The sequence below is a fragment of the Cheilinus undulatus genome, linkage group 9 (genome assembly GCF_018320785.1).
Source record: "Cheilinus undulatus linkage group 9, ASM1832078v1, whole genome shotgun sequence".
In the NCBI taxonomy this organism is placed as follows: Eukaryota; Metazoa; Chordata; class Actinopteri; order Labriformes; family Labridae; genus Cheilinus; species Cheilinus undulatus.
The window spans coordinates 1,935,838-1,956,019 of NC_054873.1; positions in this window are offsets into that span (position 1 = coordinate 1,935,838).

A 20,182-nucleotide genomic window follows, 5' to 3' on the forward strand; every position below is an offset into this window, starting at 1 on the left:
ATGTCTCCTGGCTTTACTCTCCAAAACAGTGTATTTTTTTAATTATAATTTCAGTCATCTACTTCAGTTGAACATTAGTTAGATGGCATTCTTAACTTGTTCTGCCTCATTTGTCTTAATTGCTGCAAATGCTTACTGACTTGCAATGATTTGAACTGAACTGGTGGTTTTAACTGCTTCTCTTGTTTTTCCAGATGGAGATTGCTCCTAGTCTCAAACATGTGTGGACAACACAGGCAGCCAAGGTAGATTCATTTATCTTTTATTATTTGCATTGTTGCAGTTGTATTATTTTATACTAACAGTTCCTTGTTGATTTCTGCACCATTTCTTAACTGCTTTAGAACTATTTACATATTAAATTGCCAAAAAGGTGATTAATGATTGGTTAATATCTGTAGCCTTTATTTTCTCTCCTTTTTTAATGAGCCTTGCATGTTAAGATGCACTGCCTTTATAAGACTAACATTAATGTCTTCCATGTGTTTTTTTATTCAGTAATATATTTGTTTGAAATTGGAGAGAACTGAAATGGTTTCCCATGTAGGCTGCCATTTTGTGTAATGCATTCTGGGTAGTGATGCCATGTGGCTCCATTATTCTCCTTCCCACATACTTTTGAATGTGCTTGCCTCAGTCTACAATGCAGTTACTTTTTCCTCTGTGTTAAAACTGAACTTGGGTTGAAGAATGAAAAGGTTTCATGGCAGAAACATGGAAACAAAGAACAAGGCAGCCACATGACACTACCCAGAGTGCACTGCACAACATGGCAGCGTACATGGGAACTTTAAAAAAAACTTTTTCCAAAGGGGATTAAATCTATTGTCAATGTCATGTAAACACATTGCATTGAAAGTAATGTCACTAATGTTTCTCTATACAACATATAGAAGATATAAGGAAAATCAATGTGTCTGAACAGTGTTTTTTTTCACAGGTTTAATTAACCTTTGTGCTCTTCTCTGCTCTGTCTGTTCTGTCTCTGTTAGAGTTGAAAATTCTTTGTGAGTCATACTGCCTAAGAAACACTCATTTATATTTTTGACTATTTAATCATTGTTCTGTTATGTTTAAATTACAGGTAATCAGCTCTGCCTCCCTGCTTCTTCAAAACTGAAGACAGTTGCCACCGCTGAAAGTGGAGTTGTACTGTTTAAAATTTTGGCAAAATGTAAAAAAACAAAAAACAAAAAACAAAAACAGCATTCAGTCCTGCTTGTGAAAAAACAACTTAAAAGAATAAATAGGAATGATGCACTCATAACATTTGATGTCTTTCTGTTAGCTGCATGAACCATGCTGTTTTTAGATGAATTAAGCTAATGCTGCTATTGCTAAAATTGATAAAGCTATTGTTGCTAAAGCTAATGATTTTATAACTGATGTTGTTGGCTTATGTTGAAATGTTAACTCTATTGCGTGTGGAGCTAGCATTAGCAGCATTGGCTTTAACGAACATCGCTTAAGCTATTTTTGCTAATGCTAACACAGCTATGTTTGGTAATAAAGTAATGGTGAATACATAGCTTGCATAGCTTAGTTTGCTAAGTTAACTTTAGCAAACATAGAAAGAGCTAATTTTTCCAAAGCTCATGTAGCTATGTTTTGTTCTATAATAGTGACGCCATAGCTTGCATAGCAACATTAGCTAAGTTAGCTTTAGTAAACATAGCAACAGCTTATTTTGCTGTAGCTTATGTAGTTATGTTGGCTTCTAGTACTATTAACTCCATAGCTTACTTGGTCTTTGTTAGCTTTGGCTATCTTGGCCTTGGCAAACATTAATGTTGTTAAAACTGATAATGTTTAGGTTATTGTTGCTATGTGGGCTTTTCTAGCTGCATTAGTTTTAGCATGCATAACTAAAGCTAATGTTGCTAATGCTAAGGTAGCTATGTTGGCTTATGAAGTTATGTTGACCAGGGGCTGAGCTAGGAGGGTCAAATATCTGGGGCTTAGCCCAATTTAGGAAGAGCCAGAGGCCTTCTACCTAGAAATTTCTTATCTGAAATTGATATGCAAGGGTTTAAAGCAATTTTAATTTGTCTTTACTCTGCAGTATGTGTATAAGGTGTTATGGGTAATATAACAAAGGTCAATTCAGCTACAAGAATGACTGTTTCATTCATTCAGGGTTAAAGGCCTGTTAGAAACTCTCTAGTGTAATGTTGACTCCATATCTTGCATAGCTAACATAGCAAAAGCAAATGTTGCTTAAGCTAATGTAGCTAGGTTGGCTTTTGTAGTAGTGTTAATTCCATAGCTTGCATAGCTGAATAGGCTATGTAGGCTTTACCTACCTTGGCTTTAGCAAACATTGATAAAGCTAATGTAGCTAAAATGAGCCAATATTTTCAGTCATTTGGGTCTCATTGATGCAGCTTTTGTTAATTATCCTGCTAATGGCTCAAATCTTTAAAATATTTGTTCTTGATTTTTGATCAGACAACACATGCTTTGAGGGGTAATATGGTGGGCTAGTGTGGTTCTAACATGATGCAATCAATCAAATGGTCAACTAATTGGTATATACAAGTGATTGTGAGAGTTTTTATTAAATGACTGGCCAATATTATAATAATATCTGGTTTGTCTCTGGTGGTACCCAATGTAAATATAATTTCCACTTCAGTCTCTGATGGCATTGTCTGGCAACACTCCATTTCTATATAATTGTACTGCGCTAGTATGCACAATCCATTCTTTTGCAGGCATCACAGTTGAGATTCTGCAAATGTAAAACAAACTTAGTAATGAACAACAGCTACATGATTCATGTAGTTTTCAAAATGTTTCTCTTTTCTCCCCCCCATCTTTAACACATACAGCATTTATACTCATCACAGTCACAACATTATCTACTGTCAAAACAAGCATTTAAATGTGGACAGTCACAGTAAAGTTCTATGGTTCATGTTAGGTTTATGTTGGGAATTGGGGATGAGGGCCTTCTGATCTGCTTTGTTGTGCCTTATGAGTAAGGTGTGGCTGTCTTGAGTTTCTGATAAATTTTGATGTCATGCCTTTGGTTGTTTTAAGTTGCTTGACCAAACCTTACAACCAACTAAAATGAAGCATGCCAAAGAATTTGTCAAAACTCTAAAGTTAAAGTCCCAGTCACTTTGTTTGAGTTTTGTAATTAAATGTCTTTGGCTGGCTTGTGTGTGTGAGCTTGTTCAGTCATTGTTTTAACCTGTTTTTTCCTTTGGTTCTTTTGCAGAGTATTTACCTCACACTGACCTGGTTCTGAGGTTAAAGCAGAATGAAGTAAATGGTACAGTACAAATACTTTTTAAATTTGAAAATGGCTGTATTTTCAGAGCGTTTCAAAACCACTAGGAAATCAACCTAACAGGCTGTTATAAGTCAGCCCTCTGGTTTGATTCTGTTTGCTTTTTCGTTGTGTTCTCTTGTCTTACATGTCTAGGTATGCAGGAGTTGTGGCTGATTCCAAATTGCTGAGTAAGCTAGATGTCATGCTCAAACCATCTACAAAAGGATGAGTCTTCACACCAGCACAGCAATGGTGAGTATTGTTTTTGTGTGTCAGATTTTTACAAGAATTTTTTTACATTTTTTCTGGCCTAAAGGCTCTATTTGAAAACATACAAATACAAGAATTGCAAGTGCTAAGTCTAAATGTTTACACTGGAAACAACAAACATTTTGTTTTCTATTTTGATGAAGTGTAAACAAGATGGTTACCATGTCAAATGAAAAAACAACTGTCTTATGTTTAAAAGAATTACAACATCAGAGGTGTGATTATCCTTTTGAGGTTGTTTGATATTGTATAAGGGTCATTTAGCATTGTTTTTAAATTTGCTACTTTTGTTTCTTTGTTGCAGATCCAACTGTATCCTTTATTCAGGATTTGTATCCTTGTTTAAGAGTGGTAATGTGTTTGTGTTTAATTTTGTTGTATGGGTTGAATGTTTTCGACAATGCCTGACAATTCAAAATAAAACCAATGTGTAAATTCCAAATTTCAGAGAACCCCCCAAAAACAAAATAATGTGCACCAGTGTTCAATAAAATTAACAAAGCGCTTTATTATCCCACAAATTAAGAATGACAAGGGACAGGGCGAAGCACCTTCACAAAAATGTCTGAAGCAAAGTAATGTGATAAAGTACTTCCACTCCAAAAACCTAGATTTATAAGATTTTGGCTTATTTTATACTGACCAAAAGATTGCAAACACAGAACAAACATTTGTAAGCACTAGGTCTGAATGCTTTGATTAAAAAATACCCATACTTGTTGTTGTGTGTTGATGTAGTGTAAAAGGCTATCTACAGTGTCAAATGTAAACAAAATGTTAATGAAAAAGTTAGTGAATGTAGATTGCATTGTAGAGCCAAATGTCTTAACTGTTAACTAGACAGATTTTAGTGCAAAAAAGATGATGCGATATTTATCGAAATTGTATGATGTAAACCCTAAAGACTTCAAAACTTGATTTAAAGATTGCCAAAAAATATCATACACTGAATAGTAGTTAATATAATTTAAAGTTCCTTGGGCCTACATACATATAATTTCCTTAGCAGTACTGATGCAATGATGTGTTTGCTTGTTTGCAGGTTTGACTATCTGGGTGTAACCACCCAAAAATGGTGAGTTTTTAAAAATGTTTATTCCCCAAATACTGGTGTTCAATAAGGGAAATCTTCAACCACTTAAAGTTATGGAGATTACAATACTTTACAGATGTTGGACAAGTTATCATAGCCCATTAATGCTTGTTATCTGTTGGTTTCCATTCACTAAAGGACAGCAAACACACATCTCTTCTCAGCATGAAATTGTAAAGAATAGCGACACGGAAACAGATTTTGAATGTCTTCACTTCCTACTGCCATTATTTTTATCCAGTCATGGGTCACTACTAAAAGCAAGACTTCAGTTCTGTATAAAGATCTGTTTTTAGGTTGCCAACATCTCCATCATTGGGAATAGTTAAGATTTCTCATGAGGCTAATATCCAAGAAGTAATAGGCTTAGAGACTGCAAAGCTTATGTACTGTGTGTGTCACAGACAGCTTGCTGCTGTGGTGAGTCACATCACAATCCATTAAAGCATCAAACGATAACTAAAGTAGTTGCCAGTACTTTCAATTGCAGATTATTTTTATAAATTGACATGTTGTTGTAGCCTGTATGTGTTGTGGTTTGAGCTGTCCAGTGTCTTTTACCTGCACGTCTTCAGTCATTATCCTTGACCTATATGCTTTGTCACTTTTGGTTCTCCCTGCCATCCTGCTCATCCCAGGCTACTTTGTCCATCCCCATTTCTGAAAGGGCTGTAATCAAATGTTTATGGGAAATGAATTGAGCTTTGCCTAAACAATACTGATTTGATATTTCTTTTTATTGCAGGATGCCCTTGACCTTTGGTGAAAGAAGTAATCTTCGTACCACTGCAGATATAGTCTTGTAATGTTAACATTAATGCTTTAGTAAGAGTCAGGGTTGGCTGTCTCCTTGGTCTGACTTGGATCATTTGGGCCCAATGATCCTTGTTGGTCTGAGAGCAGTTGGCCTTGTTCTCTGTAGCCTTGGTGCACCAATCTTTGTTTTCATTGTAAGAACAGGCGTTTAATATAATGTTAACTTTAACTTTACTGTCCTCCTTAGTTCAACTTAGTTAAATACTTGGACGGAGTCAAGGTCAGCTGTCTCTTTGTTCTGACTTGGATCATTTGGGCCCGATGGTCTTTGTTGGTCTGAGGGTAGTTGACCTTGTTCTCTGTAGCTTATGGATTGGTGCACCATCTTTAGGTTTTTCATTTAACTTAATAAATGCTGTCTTTACGGCTTTGTACTTCCTCTAGTGTAACTGTAACTGTGCCCCCGTAACTTTAGTTTTAGCAGTGAGAGTCGGGCTGGTTCGTGATTAAGAAATGTCATCCCTGGGACGATGATCTGAAAGCTTCCAGCCTCGTCTTCTCTTTTAGAGTGAGTCAGGGGTGGCTGGCGATCTGACTGAATGGATTATCATTGTAAGGAGCGCCCAGACACGATTATCTATAGTAAGTCTGAAAGCGGCCATCCTTGTTCACTCAGGTGCACCTTTAGCTGACTTTAACTTTTTTATTTACTTTTATGTTAACTCAAAGTGGAACTTAACTGGGGGTGTGTCGGTCACGTTCCACTTGAGACTGGGATGGCTGTCGATTGGGCTAACTGGGGTCATTTGGGCCCGATGATCTTGGTTGGTCTGAAAGTGGTCAGCCTTGTTCTCTTAGTTGCGTTTTAGGTTTGGGTGCACCTTTTCTTACTTTACTTAGAGTATCTGCAAGAGGGCCTGGCTCTTATGGAAGTACGGAGCTTGTCAACACCTTTTTCCTTGACTAAGGTAATTTAAAATCCAAACAATAAATGTGATTTGTGTGCTATGTAAATGAGCAAAATGCCTTGTGAAATAAGTAAATGTTAAACATATATATGTAATTGTTAAGCTGTTTTTGCGCTAAACATAACACACCATAAAATATTATGGGTATTTGACATCTTTTTACAATAAAAATTCTTGAAATCTAATGGTTTAAAAAAAAACTACAAGAATCAAAATTAAAAAGTAGAGATGGGATAAAGCGCTTTGTTAACCTACACAAAAAAAAAACACATGATAAACCACCTATTGAAAGAAAGATCTAAAATGCAGGAATTGAAAAGTCTCCCATAACTCTAATCTTTAGTCTTTATGCCAAATATCCAAAAAATAAATGAAGTCAGTAGTGAAAACACAGCCTCTTCTCCTTTGCACCTTCAATACTGTCATTGGAGTGTTCTGTGTTTGTGTGTGGGGATTGAGTGGGCATGTCCATTAGTATTTTTTCAGGCTGTTGCTGACACTGTCCATCTGAACTGAAGCAGCAGATCCATGTGCAGCCTCTACACCTTCAATTGAAAAGATGGCCTAGAGACTAGAAACCCTTGTCGAAAGGTATAAACAGTCTTTTGGCACTTGCAAGATTGGACCCAAGTTACATTTTGGGGACCCATTAGGTCAGGGGTGCTGTTTCATTGTAATTTTTTTATTGGTTTTATTGGTGTTATTTGGTCTTATTTCTATCTTTTTCCAGCAAGTTTTCAAAACCATTTCTCTGCTGCTACTTGCTGTCTCTGACTCCCTCTTCCTCTCGGGTTTTTATCTGTCTTGTCCAATGCCATTTCTTGAAATCAAATTGAATGTCAATCAGCTCAAAATATTGAGCAATGCCTCAGCATTAGTAATGCAACAGTTTGTAGGTTGCTTCTTTTGTTGCCCCGAACGGTCTACAAAAGGATGAGGGACCCACCAGAACTACAGGAATGAGGAGGTATTCTTTTTGCTTTAACGATTTATTGGAAGAAATGACAACACTGGCTGCTTGTATTGTTGATTATGAAACTTAATCTGTTTTTGGGCTTTAATTTTTCATAGGTTTCCCTTAATCTACGTTTGTTGCTTATAATCTCAGAATTGAGTTTGTGATAAAGTCTCTCGACCCTTCTTAGATATGCCCTTATTACTAAGTTGTGGCTGTCTTCTCAACCTGACAGAGAGCATTTGGGCCGATGCTCTCAGTCAGTCTGAAAGGCTAACAGCCTTGCAATTTTAATGTAGCTTCCTCCATGTGCCTTTGGTTCTCAACAGTAGAACAGGTGACCCCAATAACTTTTGAGATTTTGTTCTGGAGGCATTGCAATTACCTCCTGGTACCAAAATTTAAGCGGAAAGTCGAGAATGGTATAGAGCAGCTACAATTTCTCTAGCCAGAAAGTTTTCAGAATTATTACTCTGCTGCTACTTGCTTTCTTGATTACCTCTTGCTCCCTACTTTTTCTGATTCCTCTAATGCCGTGTTTTTACACTCATATTGAATGCCAATTGGGGTAATAAATTGAACCATGCCTCAGCATTACTAATGTGACCATTTGTGTTCCTTCAAATTGCAGGTTAAGCCAACTGTGGTGCTCTGAATATCTACAAAAGGATGAGTCTTCATGTATAACAAAACCGTAAGCATTATCTTTTTTTTTTTTTTCTCTCAAGTAAAATATTTTTCTGGTCTTCCAGCATTTTGATCAGTGCTTTGTAAATTGAATTTGTGTTTGTTTAAATTGTGATTTTTTTCTTAAAATTTAGTTTATTTTCATGTTTTTTTTTTCTGAAGTTAAATATGATATTCCATTAAACTGCTTAATGTGCCTTTTGTTAGTCAGTTGTGGCTTTCTTTTCAGCATGACAGGGCAAATGTTGGGCTGATTCTCAGTTGCTGTAAAAGCTGGCAGCCTCACATTTTCAGTGAGGTTTTCTTCATGTGCCTTGGGTTGTTGTAATTGTAAGCGCTTGCCAAAACCTTATTACAAACTATAACAGTCTCCTTGTGTTCCCTTTGCATTCATGCTTTTCTTTGACTACTCATTCCATTATAGCCCTTTCACAAAGAGGTAGAAAGTTTTGGGGTAATAAGCTGAACATTGCCTCAGCAGCACCAATACTACAATCTGATAATTTTTATTTCAGGCTGGGCTGGCTGATCTACATAAGGAGGATTCTTCACACCACTGCAGAAACGGGGAGTGTTTTTCCAATTTCCCATCTTCACACCCTTTTAGTATTTTTGTAATGCATAGTGTCTCCTCAGTCAGGGTTAGTTGATCATCTAGTCTGACGGGAACCATCAAGGCTCCATGGTCTCAGTTGGTTTAGGTGTGTTTTAATTTAATTTTGTTTTATTTTTGCACTTATTATCTTATTTATTGTGAGTATTTTTGTGTTACACAATTGTGCCTCCTGTGAGTCAGGCATGGTTGTCCATTTGGCCTGACTGGAACCATCTGGGCCCTTGGTCTCAGTCATGCTGAAGGCTGCCTGTCTTGCACTTTCAGTGAGGTTAGTTGGGCATTTAGTTTCAGTTTACTTCAGTGTTGTGTCATTGCCTGTAAAAACCTGAAACCTAATTGTAATAATGTACATGGCTTTGTTCAGTAACTGTTCAAATGCATTTCTCACTATCTTATGCCAAGGTGGAGATTTTTCTGGGGACCTGGTCTGGAGGTTGAAGAGGAGGCTGATGGTACAGTACATTTACTGTTTTTTTCATTTGTTGACTTCCCAAATTTCTGTATTTTGACTGTACTTTCATTGTGACAATGGACCATATTAGGACATTAACTTTTTGGGTGTTGAAACATTGATTTTCTCAATGATTCATTTGCTGATTATTTTTTATTTGCTCATCGAATTGAATCCTTGCAGGTTAAGCTCCTCTGCTGCTCTGAACCGTCTACAAATAGATGAGGCACTAAACAGCAATAATGAACTTGGGGTGTCATTTCTGCTTTACATATTTATTATAAGAAATGTTGTTATTGTGATGACGGCACTGCTTGGTTGTCTTGCTGATTCTTAAACTTGTTTTTTTTTTTCCAAGCATTAATGTTTGAAACATTCTTATTGTTTTAAATTTTGATGCCTATTGTTTCAAAAGCATTGAGTTTTTAAATATTATTTTTTGGTGATAAAGTCTTTCCACCCTTTTTAGATATGCCCTTATTACTATGCTGTAACTGTCTTTTTGACCTGACGGAGAGCATTTGGGCCAGTGCTCTCCGTCAGTCTGAAAGGCTGCCAGCCTTACAATTTTCATGTGGTTTTCTCCATGCGCCTTTGGTTCTTTGTTTTTACTGCTGCTTCTCAAACCTTTTGAGACTGTGTTTAAGAGGCATTCTGTTTACCCTGTTCCTGTATTTGTTTGGCATTTTTCAGCAATTCTTTTAATCTTTCTTCATTCCTTTGCAGAGTCTATTCTTCAGAAGCTCGTGATACCGAAATTTAAGAGAAGTCTAGGATGGTATAGTGCAGCCATGATTTCTCTAGCTAGAAAGTTTTCAGAATTATCACTCTGCTGCTACTTGCTTTCTCCTTTGACTACCTCTTGCTCCCTACTTTTTTCTGATTCCTCTAATGCCATGTTTTTACACTCATATTGAATGCCAATTGGGGAAATAAGCTGAACCATGCATTCAACTTAGCATTACTAATGTGACCATTTGTGTTCCTTCAAATTGCAGGTTAAGCCAACTGTGCTGCTCTGAATATCTACAAAAGGATGAGTCTTCATGTATAACAAAACCGTAAGCATTATCTTTTTTTTTTTCTCAAGAAAAATATTTTTCTGGTCTTCCAGCATTTTGATCCATGATTTGTAAATTGAATTTGTGTTTTTATAATTTATTTATTTTTTTTAAATTTTTTTCTTGAAGTTAGAAATAACATTTCATTGAACTGCTAAATGTGCCTTGTGTTGGTCAGGCATGGCTTTCTTTTCAGCATCACAGGGCAATTTTGGGCTGATTCTTAGTTGCTGTGAAAGCTGGCAGCCTTACAATTGTATTGTAGCTTCCTCCATGTGCCTTTGGTGTTTTGTTTTATTGCTGACCCCAAAACCTGTTGAGATTTTAAGTGGCATTGTAATAACCCTGTTTCTGTTTTTTTTTTTTTTGTAATTTTTCAGATGTTCTTGTTATCTTCTCTCTTCTCCTTTACTCTTTTTTTCCAGAGTAGATGATGATGATGAGGAGCTCTGGTTATGAAATTTAAGAGAAATCAACAGTGGAATAGTAAATGTACCATTTTCCCAAATGGTTTACTTTCCAAATGGCATGTGCCTGTATTCCGCAGTAAGTATACTCCACTGGGACAATGACTTGATAGTCATGAGAAGGCAATCCTTTGGACTGTTTGGTGTCTCTTTTTCACACTTGTCTTGGATATCTCTGTACATAGAAGTTGTGGCTGTCCAGTTCCTTCTGTAGCCAGCAAGTTTTCAGAAGCATTACTCTGCACCTATTTGTTGTCTCCTTTGATTACCTCTTCCTCCCTGCTTTTTTCTGATTTCTCCAATGTGATTTCATTTACTCAAATTGAATGTTGATCAGGGCAATACATTGAACCATGGCTCATCATTGCTAATATGACAATTTTTGTTATTTCAAATTGCAGGTTAAGCTATCTGTGCTGCTCTGAATATCTGCGAAAGGATGAGTCTTCGCACATACGGAAATAGTCAGTATTGTTTTTTTTTTTTTTTTTCAAGAAGTGTTTTTCTTTTCATTTCAAACATTTGATTTTGATCAATGATTTGTAAATCTAATTTGTGTTGGTTTTAATAAGGATGTTTGTCCCATTACCATGGAACCATAGGGTGGCCCACGTATGACCTTAAGTTATTATTTTGATAAAGATGTATCTCTTTTGATGTTTTGCAGAGTAGATACTTGGGAAGAGGTCTGGCTCTGAGGTTAAAGAAGAGTAAAGAAAATGGTACAGAATATGTTCTATTTCATCATGTTTACTTTAAAAATTAAGATGTGGCTGTTATTATAACTTTAGAACATATAAGGGCATCATCTTCACAGGCAGTGAGTAGAATATGATGTCCCTCTGGCCTGTTTGGTATATCTCATTTATGCTTGTGTTACAGGTTTATGGACAAAAGTTGTGGCTGTCCATGGACTGTGGTGCTGAAAACCTGGGTGACAAGCTCTCAGTAACCTGGCTATCATTTAAACTTTCTAACTCTGCTTTGTTTGCTATATATTTATCGGATATAATCTGGAACATTAACAACCAAAAACAAAGAAATATGTAACCAACTGAACATCTTATTTTCTGGACTTGATGTGTGATCTCTCTATTTTTATTTTTACTTTTTGGTTTTGCATTGCATATGTTATAACTACCTATCAAATGACATTTTTTATTTATCTTGCACCCACAGTTTTATGCAGAGTAACTGTTTTTACAGTGTCCTGGTTAAAAGGTTGAAGTGGGGTGAAACTTTTTTTAAGTGTCTTGTAATATTGATCTTGAATTGGTTGCTGTTATTCCTGGTGTTTCAGAGAAGATTTTATCAATTCATCTGCATTTTGTATTCTTGTTTAAGCATGGTAATTTGTTTAATTTTGTTGACAGTGTTTAACATTTTGACCAGTGCTTTGTTTTCTGTTGAAGGTTAAGAGGCATTTGGTCCATTTTGGATTGCCTTTTATGTTTCAGGGAAATTAACCTGGAAGGGGTGGTTGTCTAGTAAGTCTGACAGGCAGTACCTTGGCCAAGTGCTCTCTGTCAATCTGAAAGAGGCCACTAAAACAGTAAAATACAATGCAATCTAAAAAGCTCTTGTCAAAAATGTAAAACAACATTACTAATAAGGAATATGGCTGTGTAATTAATTTTTTGATCTGTTTTTGTGCTCTCCTGATTTGAGTATACATTGTTTTTACTTTTTTTTATGAAACTGCAGAGTTCACACTCAAAACCCAAACAAATCATCAGCCATGTGCATTCTTATCTAAAACTTACTCGCAATGTCATACGAACAAAAAAAACCCCTTTAAAAACTGCATCATGCAAACACTAAGGGATATGGAAAAACTCTCAAAATTGTAAACAAATAACATCAATGTAAAAAATCCTTTTCAGACCAGTTGTCCAAACAAAGAACAAAGCGCTTTTTGAACCTTAATATTAAAAGCTACAAATAACAGATCAAGGCACCTATACAAAGAAAGGTCTAAAACATAGAATTGTGACAAAGCTGTTTCTAACTCAGAACAGACAGAGGTTTACTTATCTTGTTCTCAATTTAAAATAGAAAAAACAATTGGCAGAGCAAAGACAAATGCTTTGATTAAAAACAAGTATTTCATTCTATGTGTTGATGTGTTGTGTGTAAGAGATACCATGTCAAATGAAAAAACAATGCATTGTGTGTCTTAAAGAAGTATAACATATCTCCCAAAAGAAGCATGCTTATTTGTTATTATGGTTGAATATCCCATTGTGTAGCCAAATGTGTTTATTGTTAACTCCACACATTTTATTTTCTAAAATTGACCACATTGATTAACTTATTGGTTAATTCTTCACTAAAGCAAAAGAAAATGGTATTATGCACTGAATATTTGTCAATCAGTACAACTAAATGTTTGTTGTCAAAAAAACAGATTGTTGCCTCAGCAATATTAATGTATCAATTTGTTAAATTGCAGGACTGATGACCTGTGCAACTGCACTGTACTTGCAGTGAGGTTAGTTGCGCGTTTAAAGAATACTTAAGTTGGAAATGTGATCAGTGCTTTATTGTGTGTGGGTTTTTCTTTTCAAACCAAACTGCTTTTTTTAGTACCTACAAAGTAAAACCTTAGACATCAAGTTACTGGGTTTATGACACTTTACAGACCTTGGTCAAGTTATTAAAGCTCATTAATACATATCCTGTCAGTCCCCATTCACCAAGGGACACGAAACAAAAACCTTTTTTGGGGGGGTAAATAAATTGAACATTGCATCAGCACCACTAATACAACAATCTGTTGTTTTTTTAAATTGCAGGCTGGCCTGAATGATCGACGAAAGGAGGATTCTTGACACCACTACAGAAACGGGGAGTGCTGTTTTCTTTCAAATTGCTAATCAAAACACTCTTGTAGTATTTTTGCAAGTGTTTGTCATAGTGCCAGGGTTAGTTGACTAGCTAGCCTGACGGGGACCATCTGGGCCCCATGATCTCAGTCAGTCTAGGTATGCAGTCTAAATTTGACTTTTCACTTTTCATTTTATTTATTCTGAGTAGTTTTTTGGTGTCCTTTGTGTTACACCAACTCCTGTGAGTGGAGCATGGCTGTCTGTTTAGACTGACCGGGACCATCTGGGCCCCATGATCTCAGTCAGGCTGAAAGCAGCCTGACTTGTACTTGCAGTGAGGTTAGTTGCGCGTTTAGTTGGAGTTTATTGTCGGTGCATGTAAAAACCTAAACTGAATTGTAATTATGTACATGATCTTGTTCAGCTGCTGTTTAAGAGCACTTCTTGTATTTTTATGCCGAGGTGGAGACAAGGTGGAGGGTCCTGGTCTGATGGTTGAAGAATCAAGTCAATGGTATAGTATCTTTCAGTAGACACCTTATTAATGTAAGGAAAGGCTTCACTGATGAAACAAGAGTAAACAATGAAACACACAGGCATGTACAAAAGTTGATCTGTTTCTTGTAAACCCCAGTAGAGACACTCATGTATACAATTCCATTTTAAAATCAGAAACCTCTTTATCCAACAAAAAGCATAAACACAGAATTAAAATGATCTATAGTCAAGAAAGAACAATTAAAAAGGGACAGGGACAGGCTGAAAGCAGCCTGACTTGTACTTGCAGTGAGGTTAGTTGCGCGTTTAGTTAGAGTTTATTGTCGGTGCATGTAAAAACCTAAACTTAATTGTAATTATGTACATGATCTTGTTCAGCTACTGTTTAAGAGCACTTCTTGTATTCTTATGCCAAGGCGGAGGGTCCTGGTCTGATGGTTGAAGAGGAGGCTGATAACGGTAAGATACATTTAGAATCATTCAATTTTTTTTTCTTTCTGAATTTCAGTATTTTGACTGTACTTTAATTTTGAAGAAGGACCATATTAGGACAAACATTTTTGGCATTTGGAGAATAAGATACCCCAGTGGCCTGATTGGTTGTACCTCCTTTACTCTTGTAACAGGTCTCTGTATGTTAAAGCTTAAACACAGGATTTTTTTAACAGTCTATAGCTTGTTCATTTATTTCTCAATTGCTCAGCAAATTTAACACTTAAAATTTGCATCCTTACATAGAAAAACATGGTAAAGATGTCCCAGAGCTATAAAAATAGTGTAATTATCAGTGCTTGTCACACCTTAAACCCTATCATGACTACCTGGATTGTGTGGATGTCACCTTGTTCATTTGTTATTTGAATGTACTTATCCTTATCTTTTGCAGAGACGACATGTCAGAGGTTCCTGATCATGTGGCTCAAGAGGGATGAAATGGTATAGTACAATTACTATTTATCAATTTGCCTGACATCCAAAAGTCTGCTTTTTTGCTGTATTTTCATTGTCACTGTGGACCCTATAAGGACATAAACTTTATGGTGTTGAAAAAAAGTTTGATAAGATGCCCTTCTTGCCTGTTTTTGTCATACTTAATTAACTCTTGAAACAGTCCTCTGTACAGTAAATCTGCAACCATTGATTGTTTTAACAGTAGATTGATTGGATGGTTATTTTCAATAGCTCAGCAAATCAGACACTAAATTATTTCCAACTCTCTGTCAAAAAATAGAGCACAGATTTACCAGAGCTGTTAAAACTTTATGAGATAAGAAGAATAACTATTAAAACATACAGAAGAAAATTTGGCTGGCTTTGCTTCATCAAATAACTATCATGCCATGGAATAATATAACAAAATACAAATAAAAAAATTGCAAGTACTAAGTCTAATTGTGTTGATTAAAAACAACAAACATTTCATTATATTTGGATGTAGTTTGTTTAAGAGTTACCATGTCAAATGAAAAACGGATGCCTTTGTGTGTAAAAGGGGAACAACATAATCTCCCCAAAAAGCTTGTAATTTGATATAATGGGTGAATCCTTGATTGTCTGACCTAATGTGTTTATACTTCACACATTAAGTTTTAGCAAATAAGATAAAAGGGGTTTATCAGCTAGTAGTATTGATAAATCCTTCACAGAAGCAACAAGAAGACTTAAACAATTAAATACAAAGAAAGAAGAGAATAGCATCACACACTGAATATTTGTCAGTTGAGACAACTCACTCTTTTAGGTCAACCAAGTGCTGTCTACATCATGAGAAACTGTTAAACATTTCTCTTAATTTCCAGTTGAAATTCAGAAACTGTCCAAGATGTAATAGGCCAAATTAAAGTTTAGCTACAGTCTGTGTGTGCAATGTAAACAGCTTCATGCTGCAGTGAGTTATTCCATTAAAAAAATAAATCTATGGCAAAATAAATGTATTGCCAAATATTGATTATTATTCAATTAAATGATACAATTTTGCAGCCGTGTGGCCATCATTATCTTGCTTTTGCATGCTATGTGTTCTTTGGGTTCTTTTGCCTTCATGCTCTTCTCTGACTAGTCTTTCCATCTCCATTTCTGAAAGTGCTATAAGGGATTTTTTTTGGGGTAAATAAATTGAACATTGCATCAGCACCACTAATACAACAATCTGTTGTTTTTTTTAAATTGCAGGCTGGCCTGAATGATCGACGAAAGGAGGATTCTTGACACCACTACAGAAACGGGGAGTGCTGTTTTCTTTCAAATTGCTAATCAAAACACTCTTGTAGTATTTTTGCAAGTGTTTGTCATAGTGCCAGGGTTAGTTGATTATCTAGTCTGACGGGGACCATCTGGGCCCCATGATCTCAGTCAGTCTAGGTACGCGTTTTAATTTGACTTTGCACTTTTAATTTTATTTATTATGAGTAGTTTTTTTTGGTGTCTTTTGTGTTACACCAACTCCTGTGAGTTGAGCATGGCTGTCTGTTTAGGCTGACCGGGACCATCTGGGCCCCATGATCTCAGTCAGGCTGAAAGCAGCCTGACTTGTACTTGCAGTGAGGTTAGTTGCGCGTTTAGTTAGAGTTTATTGTCGGTGCATGTAAAAACCTAAACTTAATTGTAATTATGTACATGATCTTGTTCAGCTACTGTTTAAGAGCACTTCTTGTATTCTTATGCCAAGGTGGAGACAAGGTGGAGGGTCCTGGTCTGATGGTTGAAGAACCAAGTCAGTGGTATAGTATCTTTTAGTGGACACCTTATTATGTAAGGAAAGGCTTCACTGATGAAACAAGAGTAAACAATGAAACACACAGACATGTACCAAAGTTGATCTGTTTCTTGTAAACCCCAGTAGAGACACTCATGTATACAATTCCATTTTAAAATCAGAAACCTCTTTATCCAACAAAAAGCATAAACACAGAATTAAAATGATCTATAGTCAAGAAAGAACAATTAAAAAGGGACAAAAAGGCGCTTTGTTTACCTACAAATTTAAAAAAGACATGACGAACCACTTATCAAAAGAAAAACTGTAATGACAGGAATTTGCAAAACTGCTTATCTCTTTAATATGTATGCGAAAACCCCAATTCAGATGGACAGTTATGCTGCTGCTTCTTCTTCTCTGTTCCTTTCATATCCTTATGGAGAGCTGTGTTTGTGAGCACTTGAGTGGGCATGTCTATTAGTGCCTGCCCTGTTCATCTGTTCTTCGGCGGCTGATCTGTGAGCAGCCTCCAAACCTGACTAGCCAATGAGTGAAGAGAGCGCTCATCAATGAAAAGTTAAAAAGTCTGTGCTTTGTGGTTTTAGATTTTTCAATTGTAAAAACTGTTTTGAGGCACTTGTAAGATTGGGCCAGTGTTATTGTGTAAACACAGGAGATTAGGGGGATTTTATTGTAATTTTCTCTTTTTCATTTCAACAGCACTAGATGGCCCTTTCATTTTGCCTCGTTTGTTATTGTTTTACTTTTTTAAATAAATTACTTGAATTTGCAATTTTCATCTGGTGTTTATGTTGCTTTCTGTATCCCTTAAATGAGCTTGATCGAAACTGTTAAAGTCCTCCTCTCTATCTGAAAAACAAATGATCACCTCCAGGAATGCCAAGGAGCACTCCAAAAATTGGAAACTAAAATGAATATAAATTTAATCAAGAGTTTTAGAAAAACAAATTGAAAACAATTAGAGTACTGCTTCTAACAAATTTAAATGCTTAAAAGGCACAGTCATACAATGACATACTCCCTTGTTTTTATTCCTTTATATGCCAAAACTGTAATACTTGATACCACAATCTTAGTTGCATATTTTATATGAAGAAACAAACATAAAAGCTGCTACAACTGGCCTTAAACATCTGTAAGAAATGGGATGTTATGTGGTTGGGTTATAAAAATTTTTGCTTATATTTAAATGTGTTAATAATTTGATGCCAGTACATGACAAAGAGTTGAAATTATACATATTGCACTGCATTCATTGACATTAAATGTGAATGTCCATGAAAATGTATAATGTTTTTATCCTCAAGCTGAGCTACAGTATACATCACTTCACTGATATCTGACTCTGACTCTGAAATTCAAATTACTGTGTCCTGTTTGAAAGAAAAACATTTATATCACAGTTGGCTTATTGTCCTTTTGCTGGTGACGATCAGTGAAAAAAATTAATCTTTTACACATATTTTGTCTGCTAGTTTTGGTCCACAATGTCACAATAACAGCTTAAATGAGAGTGTGCCTCTGAGGGAGAAATTGGTGAGCTATTGCAAAGAGAGTTTGGCACCTTGTGGTTAAAAACCCACAATTAAAGTTAACACATTTAATGTATATTCTTTGGGAACTTAAACTACTGTGTAATGTGAATGTCGCATAATGTTTTTTTTTTTTTTGTTAAAAAAAATGATCACAAACACATGATGAAAAAAATGATTTAAAAAATTTCAGGACAATGACAAAGAAAATGACTAAAGACAAAAACATGATGTAAAAGTGATTAAAAAAAATGAAAAAACACTGATGGGAGTTTGTCAAAATCAGAGCACAATAGGTTCAACACAGTAAGAGAAATACAAAAATGACTGACTTCTGGTTCTGATGGCGAAGGATCAAATTGTTGTTCTTAATAATGTGTAATCGATCTTACAGTAGGTGGTGCTACAGCAAAACCATTAAATTAACATTCAGATTTTCAGAGAGGCAGACCCTGATCATACATGTGAAATTTGAAGGCAATCGACTGTTTGATTTGAAAGTTACACCCACTTCCTGTCTCATGGCGAAGGATCAAAATGGCTGCTATGGCCACTGGGGCATCTGTTAATGAGTCATGTCAATACTGGGGCTGATATTGATGAGTTCAGGCAAAAATCAGTGCATGATAGGTTCAACACAGTAAGCAAAATACAGAGATGACCCACTTCCTGTCTCATGGCGAAGGATCAAAATCACCGCCATGGCCGCTGGAGCATCTGTTAATGAGTCATGTCAATATTTGTTCAGGAGAAAATCAGTGCATGATAGGTCCAACACAGTAAGAATAATACGGAAATGACCCACTTCCTGTCCAATGGAGAAGGATCAAAATGGCTGCCATGGCCACTGGGTCAGCTGGGAAAGAAACATGTCAATGTAGGGACAGATATTGAGGACTTCAGGTCAAAACCAGATCATGATAGGTTCCACACTCAAAGACAACTGCAGAAATTGGCCCATTTGCATCACTTCCTGTTGGGAGTAGAGGGCGCCATGATGAGTGGTTTTTGTGTGGGCTTGTTTAGTGTGGTACTGATGTGTTGCCATAACACACTGAAGGCCATAGAATGATGTCCTCCAAAATTACATCTGTCTTCAGTGAATAAATGTCTAAAAAGAGGCGTTATTTTTAAATTGGGGCAGAGCCAGTGAACGTCCATTTGGGATTTTGGCATGGGTTCAAGAGGCTTTTTTGTAGGTGTGGTCATGGTGCATGTCTGAATGGGCTGAATTTGTAAAGTGAGAAAAGTGGAAAGAGTGGCAAAATAAATTTTGTTTTGTCAGAAGGGGGCGGAGTTATTGATTTGTGATGTTTGTCAGTGAGAAGTTTGGTGATGATTGGTGTATGCACTGAAAATCTATGGACAATAATTGTTGTTTTTACACCGTATTTTTTAAGAAAAATGGAAAAAAAGTGGTCATCAAAGTTTGGACCCTTATAGCAGCCCTGCTCCCTGGTGAAAACTCCTGTAGAGCACAAGCTGAGATCTCCATTTTTGTCTAGTTTCAGAAAATACCAGTCTGGAGTCCAGGAAATCAGTCCCCTCAGACAAGTTTGTTCAAATGCGAGGACTGTAATTTGACCGAGAAACAGCCAAATTTGTACACATTTCCTTTATGATGTCACTTCCTGTGCATTTTAGAGGATGGTCCCAAGAGGATATTTTGTTTGTCCAGTCATGATACATTTGTGTACCAAGTTTCATGCATGTCGCTCAAAAATGTGGGTGGGGCTCCTGAATACCAGCAAAAACCCTGTTTGGGGGCCCCTGAGGGCCTTCTTTTGAGCGAGATGAATGGAACCGCCAGAATACGAATTTTTTCACCAGGATCTAACAAGCCAACAAATTTCGTTGGTTCTGGAGCATGTTAAGGCCCCCCAAAATGCAACAGTTGTGACAGAAAAAAAATCCGGCCCGTGGTGCAGTTATACCTGGCCCACCAGATCATTTGATATTCTTATTATAACTGGCCCCCCATATATTTTCAATTTTTCATCGCAC